Source organism: Taudactylus pleione, unplaced genomic scaffold, assembly GCF_031769625.1.
Source record: "Taudactylus pleione unplaced genomic scaffold, aTauple2 ptg000065l, whole genome shotgun sequence".
NCBI lineage: Eukaryota > Metazoa > Chordata > Amphibia > Anura > Myobatrachidae > Taudactylus > Taudactylus pleione.
The window spans coordinates 4,428,477-4,442,783 of record NW_028284467.1 but is presented as its reverse complement, the minus strand read 5'-3'; the positions used below and the strand labels follow the sequence as shown (position 1 = coordinate 4,442,783).

Here is a 14,307-nt window from a genome sequence, read left to right as displayed (position 1 = left end):
AGCGCTGCCTCGGTCACTCGCCACTTGCGAGGGACAGAAAATCTGCATCCACAGACGACATGCCCTTGATCTTCCCCATAAATGCCGCAGCCCGTCAATCAGGCTGCGGCTGGGAGACACTGTGGGAAGAGTCGCAGATAAAGGGCTGCCAATGTCCATGACACATCATGCGCATTCGCAGTTCTCAAACAATCGAAGATGTGCGCCAACCATCAAGTGGTCACTAGCCTTAGCAGGAGCGTGTGAGAGAGGGGAATGTAGTAAGGAAGCCAGCGGTCGGCATTTCGACAGTGATAGCCTGGCATGGGACTAATGAGAGGCATCTAAATATCGAAGCCTATCATTAGCCCCACACCTAAATCCAGACGCCCGGCATACCATAGGTAAGCCGGGTGTCGGAAGCTGGTAGCCGCAGGGGTGGGGGGTGAGGGTTAGGTTTAGGGACTCCCGTGGGGGACCCCCCCTGGAGAGTTAGGCTAGGGGAAGGAGGGATTAGCATCAGGCACCCCCGAGGGGAGGTTAGGGTTAGGCACCCCCTGGGAGGGATGAGTTTAGGGTGCGGGGAGGGGGGGTTAGGTTTAGGCAATCCTGTGGGGAGGTGAGGCTTAGGCACTGGGGGGGAAGGTAAGGGTTAGGCACCACTAAGGGAGGGGTAGGGATAGGGTTAATACTTACCATCAGGATCTCCATCTGCCGGCCATCAGGCATCGGTATTTTATCCGCCGGGCTTAGGTCCGGCGGTATCACATACAGATTATGAGAGAGAAGGGGGCCCCGTGTTAATTTCCCGTCCGGGGCCCCCTTCTCTATCCCCGGCAGCATACTGATGAAGCAGTAGAGTCTGGGCACTAGTCTGTGCCCAGAGTCTACTGTGCATGTGCAGGTCACTGGGAAAATGGCATGGCAGCCATTTTCCCATCGATGTCCCTACTGCGCATATGAAAAATGCCGCAGCGGCCATTTTCCAAGGTTTTGTGTAGTGCTGCTAGTCGAAGCGGGACTTCGGAGAGGTATGGGAGCAGGGTGTGCAGTGCGGGCCCCCCTGGATTTGCACCGCACACCCTGCACCTATTACAGAATACGCCCCTGAGCCCTAGTGCTCATCTAAACAAGTGTTTTCTGACATTTTATAGAGATAATGTATTATGGGCCTGATTAAGAGATGGACGCGATTATGCAGCAGCTGTGCGATCATATGCTAATGCCGCAGGAGGCGACTTGTGTAAATAGACGCCTCCTGCCGGTTTCTCTGATCAGCTGCTCTGTACAATGACACAGCATCGGATCTCTCTGCGTGAACATCGACCACCTGAGTAGCCCTCAGGTTAGTCAGGATAGTTGGTGTTTTCACGATGCCGGGGCTGGTGACGCTACGTAGGAAGACGCAGACATTGGCCTCGGCAGGCCTCCAAAACGGGTCCAACGTCCTCATATTCGATAACGCTGGCCGATGCCTCCCCGGTCCACGCCCCCAGACAGACGCAGCATGTCAATCATGGGGGCATTACATGTGAACGAGATCTGCACATACATTTCTTAACACCAGCGGAGATGTGCCTAAACCATCGGGTTTACGTACATCTTTGAATCAGGCCCTATGTACAGTGAACATCTAGATCCACAAACCAGAGTACAGCGCTGGTTATATACACCGATACTGGCCAACTAGGTGGCGCTAAGAAAGGGTGGCAGTCATTCAAATCAAATATGCCAATTATCAAAAGCTAATACCAGGAAGCCAGAGTAGAAAGGCTAAATGCAGAAAGGATTAGGTGCTGGCTGTCATTTTACTTACATTCAGAACCAGGCAGAATCATATTTTGAAGGGGGCAGCCAGGTCGGCACTGCAGAGCGGTAGGGTATAGGTAAGTGGGTCTGGGGAAGCATGGCGATGCAATCATGTCATTGTAGTGCTGCCTTCCACTATACAATGCTGTGAAGCGTGGGGTCGAGATGCGATGACGCAATTTAATAGTAATTGCGTCATCGGCCACCTGTGAGAGACTTACCACACTACCCAATTTTCAGGAGGGTAGATAAGTAGGGGCGGAATGTGCCGATCTCAGATGGATTCTTATTAGATTTTGTGCATAGACCAGTGGTTCCCAAACTGTGCGCCGTGGCACCCGAGGGTGCCTCGGGACACTTGCAGGGATGCCTCAGGTTGATGCTGGAGCACAAAATCAAATTATTTCTGGTCAATGTAATGTAAATGTGTGGTCAAACAGAAGTGCAAACCTGTCCACCACCCAATAACTGGACCTGAGGATAGCAGGTAAGCATAATTTACTTCACTTTACTACTGCATTACATTTTTTTTCTTTATTTCTCAATAACAAACTTTTGGCTTAGGGGTGCCATAAAAACAATGTTAACACTCTAGGCGCCGTGATTCAAAAAAGTTTGGGAACCACTGGCATAGACAATGTGGATTTCTTGTTTAGTGAAAGACAGTTTGTTATGGCTCCACTGAAGAAAGTTATACTTACCTTACAGCTGCATTGTACAGTGATCACCAGGTCAGTCATGTGTTGTGTGTACTGTGGCACATCAGTACCATTAATGAGGATATGGGTTTACAACACAAGTAATGATATTTGTGCAAATGGCAAGTTCCTATTATCATCTCATTGCTCATTATGATAATGTCTTTAGAAGTCATCAATGAGTTCTGTGACCATGTAGTGTGCTTAGAATATACTGCAGTGGTAAAGTATCGCAAATACTGTACTTATCTCACAGTTGATGTACCTAGCAGTGAAAAGAGTGGAGAAGTGGACCAGGGGAAATGTTGCCCATAGCAACCAATCAAGTTGTACCTATCATTTATGAATGTACTTGATAAATGCTACTTCAAAGTTCAAAACTGAGTTTTAGAATAATATATATATATATATATATATATATAACACACACACACATATATATATATATATATATATATATATATATATATATATATACACACACACATATATATATATGTGTATGTGTGTGTATATATATATATATATACATACACACACATATATATACAAACACACTCCCTACTACACTATCTCTCTGAACACACGCAGGGCCTGATTCACTACGGATCGCAATATAGTGTACGCACGCAGTTCAACTGAGATAGTACAGGTTGAGTCTCCCACATCCAAAATGCTTGGGACCAGGGGTATTTTGGATAACGGAATATTCCGTATTTTGGAATAATTGCATACCATAATTAAATATCTTGGGAATAGGACCCAAATATACACACAGAATGCATTTATGTTTCATATACACCTTATACACACACAGCCTGCAGGTAATTTTATACAAAATATTTTCAATAATTTGTGCCTTAGACAAAGTCTGTGTACATTGAACCATCAAAAATCAAAGGTTTCATTATCTGAGTCATGGCAAAAAAATTCCGTATTTCAGAATATTCCATATTTCGGAATATTTGGATATGGGAGACTCAACCTGTATGCTAATCCATAGCAATCGCAATGCTGAAGCACCACTACATAAGGACGCCCACTTCACCTACACGCAGATACGTAATGGTTAGCAAGACTGCAAAATCATCAGTACAATCAAGTACCATCGGACCCATACACACAGTTAAGGCAGGTCAGACCTCACTCAGGAAGTGGTTACTTCAGTGCACGCTATGAGGCCTCAGGTTGCGTATAGTATCACAGTGAATCATTTATGAACGCCCATGCAATGGCATTGAAACACACTGGCACGCCTGCGTTCGCCCGACCACCCTCCTGTCGCCAGCAACAAACAGCACTGTCTGTCAATCACTGTGTAATGGGTCTGCATGGTCACTGCGATCGCAGTCCCGATCACAATGACAGATTTGCGCATGCGCAATGCATACGTAGAAGGCAACAATCGGCCGATTGCGTGCGTATAAGCAACTGCGATCCAAACTGAATCAGGCCCACAGTCTCTACTACATCCTCTCCGAAATGGTGTTGTGTTTAGTCTATTACGAGGAGATTGCTATAATGTTTTGAATTTTTATCATTTCTTATATTTAACACAACACATTTTAGTTTGGAATAAATAGAATGACTCTACATTGTCCATGTTGCCATGAATTGTGCATTGAGTCAGCATATGTACTTAGCCTTTGAAGACTAGTCTGAGGAATTTGCACAGCATTAAATCCAACAGTGCACAAGTTCATTTATTTGCATTTTTCCAAAACTGTTTAACAGAGCTACAGTAACAATAAGCAATGTATGATCACGGTAAACAACAATTCATTGAAGAAATTTTCTTTTTTCTTTAAATAGCACTTTAAGTACCTTAAAAGCATGCAGGAGGTAAAAAAAGGGATAATTTTATAGTGCAGACATTTCTGCTCACTACATCATGTGCCTGTGGTTGCCATGGTAGCCACATGACACTTTAAACACTGCAAACTATAAAGTTATTAATAGCAGTCTAAACAAAAAAAAAAGAGCAAAATTGGTAATTACCAAGATTACTTTTATATCCTGCCAGAGATTTGTGAATAAAAGAAAGAAAAAAAAAAAAAGCAACTAAAATTTAGGATTTAGTGCAGCATTAAAAGGGTTTTCCGATTAAAAGAACTGTAATATATATATGTACACCAGGGGCATATTTATAATGGGAGCAGGGTATGTGGTGCACACGGGCACACCCTGCATCCATGCTTTGTATTACTTCTCTCTCCGAAGTCCCGCATCGGGTCTCCCAGCGCGGTTCAAATGCCGGAAAATGGCCGCCGCTGCCATTTTTCCCGCGTTTTGTGCATGCGCTATGAGGAGATCGCCGGGAAAATGGCGGACGCACCATTTCCCGGCGATCTGCCGTGTGCAATAGACCTGGGATGCACACGGGCCACCTCCTCTCTAAAGACGCCCCTGATGTACACACACACAAACGCAATCGGTACGATATGTGGACTATCAGGATGCCTTACGTCAGAATACCGACAGCGGCATCCCGATGGTTGGTATCCCGACAGGGGTCGGGTAAGTATACTTACCCTCCCTCCTCAACCCTCCCTTCTGGTAGCCTAACTTACTTCATTCGGGCATCCGTCCGTCTGCTTTCTGGCGTCGGGATTAAGATAGGCATCGGCATGTCGACGACTATCTTAACTCCCTTGTCGGGATATCAGCGTTGGCATCCCCACATAAACTCAGATAGATATATATATATATTTCTCTATATATCTATCTCTCACACACACACACCGTGAACAACTACAATTACAGTATATGTTGAGGTCCACTTCAAAAACTATCAAAGCTTGTAGAGCTGGGTACACACCGATAGATATATTGCCTGTTCTACAACGGGCGAATTGTCTATAGTTCATCGCTGGGTGTGTAGAGCAGATATGTCTGTGAATGACGTTCACAGACATATCCAAATTGCTGTGCAGCACAGCAGATAGCTGGTATATCTTGAAAATATTATCGGTCATCTGCTGGTGTGTATGGGCGACCCACTGATCACCGCCGGAACTCGGCGGTGATTGACAGCTCAACTGTCAAGCCCGGCACATCGGGCAGACAATTGGTAAGTGTGTGTCGGCTGCATGGCCGACTCGTCAACCTACTGTTTATCCAGTTTAACTGTGAAGTGTGACCGTAGTCTCACAGCTGCAAAATGGACAGTGTCAATACTCAGCACTCTCTGACAGCATAACTTTACAGCAAAACAACAAATGAAGCACACAAATAACCTCCGCTATTGAAATCTATAGCCATATGCTGTTGCTATACACACACTCAGTGACCACTTTGCTTGTTTTCTTGGCAAATAACTAATCAGCCAATCATGTGGCAGCAACGCAATACATAAACGAATACAGACATGGTCAAGTTCAGTTGTTGTTTCAAACGAAACACTAGAATAGGGATAAAATGTGATCTATGTGACATTGACCGTGGAATGGTTAGTGTATGATAATGTCCTCCAGCCAATCAGCTCCTGTCATCTGTTTGAAAAATGACAGTTAGGATGATTGGATTGATCACCATTTATCATACGCAACGAGTTTTATGATAAAACACGTTGATAAATAGGCAAACATACCTTCTTAATGAGATAAGTAAAAGGAGATCAGCCAGACTGGTACAAACTGACAGGAAGGTGACAGTTACTCAAACAACCATGCATTACAACAGTGGTATACCAAGAGCATCTCTGAATGCATAGCTTGCAGCGAATGGGCCAAAGCACCAGAAGACCACACAATGGTTCCAAGCTAAGAGAAGGAAAATTAAGCTACAGTGGGCACAGACATATTGTAAAACCGGCAATTGTTCTGATGAATCTTGATTTCTGCTGCGATATTCAAATGGGTCATAAATTGGCATTAAAGAACATGACTCCATGGATCCAACCTGCCTTGTAACACATTACAGGCTGGTGCTGGTGGTGTAAGGGTCTGGGGAATGTGTTCTTGTCACATTTTATACTGTTTATTAAAGAACTGAGAAACACTGAAAAGCCACATTCTACCTACGTATTGTTAGTGACCATGTGTATCCCTTTAAAGCCAAATCCACCCTTCTTATAATGGCTACTTCCAGCAGTATTACATCTATTTTACTTTCTGCAGCATATAACAAGAGAGAAGGCAAAGATGTGACATTACATACAATACTTCTATACTAGACAAAGGAAGACAAATCTGAGGTCAGTGCATGCAAATGTATTCTCTCTCTTCACTCATTTATGCACAACCCCAAAGGCAAAGATCACTCACAGGCACTGTACAATCCTCAGCTATCTTCATAGAGATGGGCTTTGATAGGTCTATAGCAAACTTTTTTGCACTGGATTGTTAAACAAGTAAATATTACGTTCAGTGTGTATGCACCAAACGACCAATGATGCGTACTCCCGCTGGTCGTTAACGATGTTTGCTGTCGTGCAAATATGCAGGCCAATCTGACAATATCCTCAGAAAGTGCTTGTTCAGGATGTGGCAGGATGACGACACTGGGCCTAATTCAGACCCGCTCGCTAAGATGCATACTCTCGCTGCTGCCGATGGTATGCACTGTGCGCATGCGTATGCATCACAATGCGCATACCTTAGCGACAGTTCACAATTCACTCGCTAGCCGCGCATAGACAGCCAAGCAGAGTGAATGACAGGAGAAGCCGTTTGTAGGTGGTAACGGGCTGGCCATTAAAAACGGGGGAGTGGTGGTGCAAACGTAGGCAGTGCCTGAGCATCTCAACGGTGTTTTAGAGGTGTGCATAATTATAAGACAGCATCATAGTACACGTCACCTGGCTTGTTTTTACACTGAAGTGCTCGCAGGGCTTGCGGCAGGGTATGGTCAACCTCAAGCGTTGCGATAGCATCCGATGGTTGCATACACTTCCTGGACATGACGTGCAGAAGTGGGCATCTTAAAACAGGCTGGTGGGTGTCTGCATACACTATGTGATCGCTCCCTAAGAAATACTGGATGTGCTAATGCATTGCTGTGCGACAGCATTGCCTACGCAATTTGCATACACATTGTGCGAGCGATCGCATCTAGCGAGCAGCTCTGAATCAGGCCCACTGAACGATATCTTTCAATGTGTACACCCATTATAGTTTGTCCTGCACTATGGAAAGTTCAAGGGAAATCTTTCACCAATATCTTGCACAACACACACTGGGCACAATTCAATTGTTTTCGCGGTCCCGATCTCCCGTCTAAAGTGACGGGAGTTCGCGGGCCGCTATTCAATTGTTCCCGTTTTTCACGCTAATCGCGCCCAATGTGGTCGGGTTTAGCCGCCTAAATCGGCTGCCCCCGACCAAAGTGCTGGGTGCGATCGCGAAAAGGTCCGTTTGGGCGCTCAAATAGGTAACTTTTCGCCCATTTCAGTTCGCACCCCCCTGGGGCTGCGAGCTGAAATGGAGCGCTGGCAGATGATCGTGCCCGACAGGAGCAACAATTGAATAGCTCCGTCGGGCGCAAAGGGGAATGAAAACAATTGAATTCCGCCCATTGTGTGTATGCCCCTCTAGTTGCCCAAATGTTAGTGCTGACAATTACTAATTATGACGTGCTTTAATAACAATGTGCAGTGGATGTATTTTACATACCCAACACATTTTATTACAAAACTGATGGCTAACATCAATAGCACATAAATCACATCAGTGGGTGTGCTTACTCTGTGGAGGTGAGACAATCTGGATTTTGAAGAATAAGACCACTTTTATCTACTTTTTTATTTTAGTATTAAAAAAGGAGTTGTACAATCTCGCCATGTTCATGTTGGTTTCTTTGGGTGCTCTGGTTTTCCTGCACAGTCCAAAAACTAACTGGTAGGTTAAAAATGGACTTGTGTATACATTGTAGATATTTAGGGCCACAGATTTAGGGTGTTGTAGCAAATCAGCCGCAGATGCGCCAGTGGGAAAAGTGTGTATATTCACCCATATGCAGAGATGTACGTCCGTCTCCATGCTCGGTTTGATGCCGGTCCTCATCATCACGTGCACCAGCACTATACTACAGATGTGTCCTCATACATCTAACCTCATTACGCCAAGCAGCGTGACTTGGCTGGCGTGAGTGAGCCTTCAGATCCCGCTGGGCGTCTTTTTGCTGAAGATGCGACTAGGATGCACCAGCAGACTGTGCTGATTAATTTGATATATGACTCGTATATCTATTTGCACCTGAGTTTGTATATGAACCATAACGGAACTTGGAATGAAAAAAGCAGTTGCTGACATTGTAGCGATTCGTATACAGATTCAGAGACTCAGTCGCACACAGATATACAAGTGTCATATTAAATTGAACCGCACTGTCTGCTGGTGCGTCCTAGTGGCAATGCATTGCGACTTAAGGTGCCCATCCACTAGGCGATTAAATTGAGTGATTGAACGATAATGATATCGTTATCATTCGACAATTGTGTGAAAATCGTTTGCAGATTGTTTAAAACGTTTCTAAAACGACCAGCGATGCGCGCTCCCACTGGTTGCTTAGACATCTATCATCAGGCAAACATGCTGGATAAAACGGACGATAACGTCAGGTTCAGCATGCTTGCAGATGATTGATGTGCCTACACTGAATGACTGTTCGTTCAGTGAAGGCACATCACAGACTGACAAACGCCTGCACGACTACAATGTCGTAATCTTGCAGTCGGTTTGAGGTCTGCTAGTGGATGGGCAGCTTTAGACGCATTTTCGGCAAAAAAGAAACCCGGTGCTAGCAGAGTTTCATGGGACGAGGCGCGCCATGACGGTCTGTTTGGCGAGATTGCAGCAAAGACGAGTGAGGACACATCAGTAGGTAAAAAGATGTGTATTTATACTGGGAAGATGCACCCTCACTGAACGCTGCCTACGGGACAATGCGCAGTTAAGACCCAGTTACTCACTTTGCAAGTGGAGATGTGGCTAAAATGCTGAAAACGCTGCATCAATTGTTACCGGAACATGTGCACAGTGATAAGAGGCAAGATATGCTCCTAAAATAGGTGTATGTTCAACACTGTTTTGATCCCTAGGCTGTAAGATCCAATGGGTCTGTTGTGCACGGTTCAAAGTTATCTGTACAGATATAAGTAATTGGTAATAACAATAATAATTATTGTTCCGATGAATTCTATTTTTGTTTTGATAAAGGAAACTTGTATATAAAATCTATTTTGCACATACCATCAATATGCTGTATCTAACAAATGGTTGGATACACTTTCTAGCAGAAGGCTGATCCTCTGTATGCAAGCCTCTGTCAGTGCCCGTTCCTCACTGCTATATAGTTAGGCTACTTGACGTGAGCAACTGCAGTAAGTGGCATGAAATGATGTGGAATCAGGCTTCTAATGCTCAAGTGAAGACATGGAACTGAAGGAGGACTACATATGCCAGGCTACGAAACATCAAAAAACTGCATGTTAAGTACACTAATAGAGCAGGCCTGGGTACAGTTCAAATGTCAGTACCCAGCCCAACATAAGGAGTCAGCAATTTTGTAATGAACAATTTCTAAGCCTCAAATCTGTTTAGGTGTGTAGTGCTACACATTAACAGGTGAACGATATGTCCTAATGCTTTAGTAATATGCACATGCTAGCGGAACACATTTAGTACTTAAGAGCAGTCTGTGGCCCCTAAATGTCCTCCAACCTGTGTAAGGAGCAGTTACAACTGAATCATATCCTTGCAGCTTGCAGGGGAGGTATTATAACATGCTGTACTAGTACAGAAGTCAGAGCCAGTGTAGTGAAACACCAGTCATGGTAGATTTTATAGAGTGCAAACCCTCCTGGTCTAGTCTGAGGTCTGGGGCAGTGACAGACACCCCAAAGACCACCAGTAACACTCCTGGATACGAGCTTAGGATTGGATCAGTGGTAAACGTTTTGAACTTGGAGAAGAATTCTGTGACACCAATTCATGGACTGACATTCAGACAACCAAATTATATATTTATACAAACTATTTTAACTTTGTTTTGACTCTGTGGCTCGTAGGACATGCTAGGACCTATAGAACACCAGCAGCAAAGCATGGATTAGCTGTCAAAATGAAAGGCAGAATTTTCATACTGATGTAATATGTTGTCCTGGAAAAGACAGACAATTCTACACAACCATCTAGTTTTTGTATTGTTGTTGTTGTTTATATTGAACTTCCACACACATGTACAAAAGAGAACAAAATCAGCCATCATTTTCAAACCCATATGAGCTGGCAATCTAGCAAGCGATACAGGTTTAGACTATTTTGTAAATACACAACAAAAGCTGCACAAAAGGAAACACTATCCAATATTCACTTCACAAACGAAGACATAATTGCTACTTTTGATCCTGATTTTACATTGGAACACAGATTTGACATAAACTGTAGCAAGTAAAAAAAACAAACAGTAAAAAGTGATAAAATTGCCTGGAGGTCTTCTTTGCAGAAATACAGGACCATGAGGATGTTCTATGCAACACATATGTTTATTGAGAGAGATTAATAGCCAGATTGTTCATAGAGGACCTAAGCAGGATATTCCATACCCATCTCAGAGCACAGCAGCACCCTCCCCCCACACCTGGAGATGTGACATTCTCTTGTCATTTTGGTTACAGACAGACACCAGCTGCTATCTTTCACACGCAATGCCATGTGGAAATAAAGGGACTGGTGCAGATAAAATTATACTATTCAGATCCATGCTCTTACCTCCAGCAGATCAACTTTTCCAGCAGCAGCAGCAGCACAGCAAGGGTGACAGGCAGGCTAAACAGACCTGGGATCTCCCCTGGAGCAGCCCCTTCCCTCCAGGCCTTTGTAGCACTGGGGTAAATAAATGAAACAACAAAGAGCAATAAAACCTGCTCCTTTTTTATTGCTTCCCTCTCATTCTTGTTATTGTTTTGTTTGCGTGCTTGATGTTGTTGTGTTCTTGCAGCAGCCCCTCCTTAGGCTCCTCTGGGCTGGCACTGGGGGGTTGCTCTTTTACTAGGGTCTGTGTCTGGATGCATAGGAAAGCCGTTGACCACAGAGTGTCCAGGGAACCTGTTTGCCCCCCCTGGGGGTCCCTTTGCTGAGATGATAGGAGGAGGGGGGGGGCAGGTTATGCAGTTGGATTGCTCAGGCCTGTGCTTGCTGCTGGATTTCCCAGCTACCCCTGCCTCTCTCTTCTCAGTGGCTGTTTTCCTTCCCTGGGCTCCAGAGCCAGATCATGGAGTTTCCTGTTGCGCATGCGCTGTTAGGCTCGGAGGGCAGCCCCGGGGATTCCATGCCCACAATGTACTATGCGCACTACGGGACATGCAACCATCTTGGATGTGGGCAAACAAATACGTAGCAATCTTTGTAACTCTTTTGCTGCCAGAATGCCTTAGTGCGACTCGCTATAGGAAGTGGTTAAGGACCACCTCTGATTCACAGGAATAATTAATTCCCAAGTGCCTATGTAAAAGCAGTTAGCGTCATCAGGCTTGCTAATAGCATACACAAACACCACAAAATGGCTGGTTACACACATGTTATTATACAAGTGTGTACGTTTCGTGGCACAAATAAGAAGTAGTATAGGAGGGGAGTGACAGGCGGGAGAGCTTCTCCGCTCTCTGGCGTTGCCCCAACTAAACATGGCGCTGGTGTAGCGCGGTCAGTGCTGCAGTTTCCGCGTCTTCAGGACTCATTTGTCACCGCTGCAGCAGCTATATATGTGATGTCACTGCCCTTCATCATTTCTAGCAGAAGAAAATAAAATCAGAATAAGTTGACGACAGAACATACCGTCAAAACAACAAATATAGATACATATCTGAATAAAAATCTCATTATGCATTGTGTGCCATGTCTCCTAATCCTTTATGTATTTGGCTGCTATACATATTAGCTTGTGTTATGCAGCAATGTTTATAAACCATGTCCTTGTCCTGCATTATCTTGTACTGCTAATAACTGTTTTTCTTGTCTGCTCATTTCTGTACTGTAAGGCGCTGCAGAACCTTTGTGGCACCATATAAATAAGGGATAATAATAATTAATAATAATAATAAAACTACAGTAAAATCTACACAGCATCGTGTCTATTGTACTGGTCTTAGCATATTTATAATACACATTGCGTATAGGAGATTGGTTTTATAGAATGTAACATCTTGCGTCCCTCACTGCTTTTGTGGTCTCTACATAATTATGTAATCTGGATTATATATAAGCGTATTTGTAAAGTTTTGAATGTGGCTGTTACTGTGACGTATGTCATCATTTTGCTGTATGTTCCTATGTATAACGCTACGAAACCCCTAAGTGAGAATACAAATAGGCCCCGCAGCTAATCACCTGCGCCGGCCAATTCAGTTAGCGAGGAAAAGTCAGTGAGAAATGGGGTTTAAAACGTGGGGAAACCCCATTGAGCCTACATTTTACATGGATTTAATGGGTTGGCGCTGGTATCATAGGGTTTACTGGGCAGGGAAAAGGCAGTTTTATTGAATAGCTCAGAGGCGTGAAACCCAGAGCTTTTTCCAGGGCGTCAAACCCTACGGCTAATTGGATTATCCCCTTATTGTGCCATTATTCTCTTGAGGTAAAGGTCAGATGTGTATTTGGACATATTAAGCCCGATTTCCTTTTTCATCTTTTATTAGCAACGGTTTGTATGTATGTATTTATTAACAGTTTCTTATATAGCGCATCAAATTCCATTGCGCTTTACAATTTGAATCAACATTAACATTTTACTGGGTTGTAAAAGACAGACATACATACATAAAAGACATACATAAAGGTAAGAGGGCCCTGCTCGCAAGCTAACAGTCTATAGGGAAATAGGGGTTGATACACAAGGTTAGGTGCTACATATTGCAAAATGGTCCAGCACGATTGCATATGTTTTTCGTGGGCTGCATAATCCAATCACACTGGAAAGTTGGCCTAGGGTTAGGAGGATGTTCAATTGAAGAAAGAGAAGATGTGATAGGTGTTTACTATAAGAAGAGAGTTAGATAGGGAAGCTATAAAAGGTTATGTGGGCGGTACTGGATTCTGATAAGCTTGTTTGAAGAGGTGAGTTTTAGAGAACGCTTGAATGTGTGGAAACTAGTGGAAAGTCTTATTGTGCGTGGGAGGGCATTCCACAGGGTGGGTGCAGCCCGAAAAAGTCCTCTAACCGTGCATGGGAACAAGTAGCGCGTGGGGATGCGAGACGCAGATCTTGTGCAGAGTGGAGATGTCGGGTTGGAAGATATATTGAGATAAGTGAAGAGATGTATGTTGGTGTGGTTTGGTTTGGTTAATAGCTTTATGTGTGAGTGAAAGTATTTTAAATTGAATCTGGTAGAAGACCGGCAGCCAATGGAGGGACTGACAGAGTGGATCAGCAGACACTGAGCGTTTGGTGAGAAAGATCAACCTCGCAGCTGCATGTATGACCCAGCGGAAAAGCTTTCCTACACATTTTATGTATATTTTCAGGTGTTGCTATTGTAATTGGGTCTGTTAACCTTCATGTTAACATTGCTATAGATTTGAAGTACTCTGGCCTACAACCAATCATTAAGAGGTCTCTTTGTCAAATGCTGTTATCCTGAAAACCATGCGAAACCTGATTTTGCATGATTTTGAGGGTTTTCAGTATCGGCCCCATTTATTAAACCTTAATGTAGGAGATATAGCAGATATCCATTACTTTTCTAAACGATACCCAGAACAGTCCTCTTTCCATAGACCTCTATGGGAATGGTGTTCTGGCGCAATTAATCATGCTACAAGTGGCCCATTTATTAATCGTATTTGCAATGCGATCTGGGCGTGATATTAGCAACCATGATCAC

The 14,307-nt window shown here is 44.0% G+C and overlaps 1 protein-coding gene across 2 annotated transcripts in view; it reads right to left on the bottom strand.

The window, feature by feature from the left end:
- MBD6 (methyl-CpG binding domain protein 6) overlaps positions 1-11,667 on the bottom strand; it is an 80,785-nt gene extending 69,118 nt beyond the window's left edge. For both annotated transcript variants that reach the window (XM_088465901.1, XM_088465902.1), the window contains exon 1: positions 11,198-11,667. The gene's annotated coding sequence lies outside the window, so the exon portion shown is untranslated. The remainder of the gene's footprint in view (positions 1-11,197) is intronic.
- Between the last annotated feature and the right edge of the window lie 2,640 nt (positions 11,668-14,307).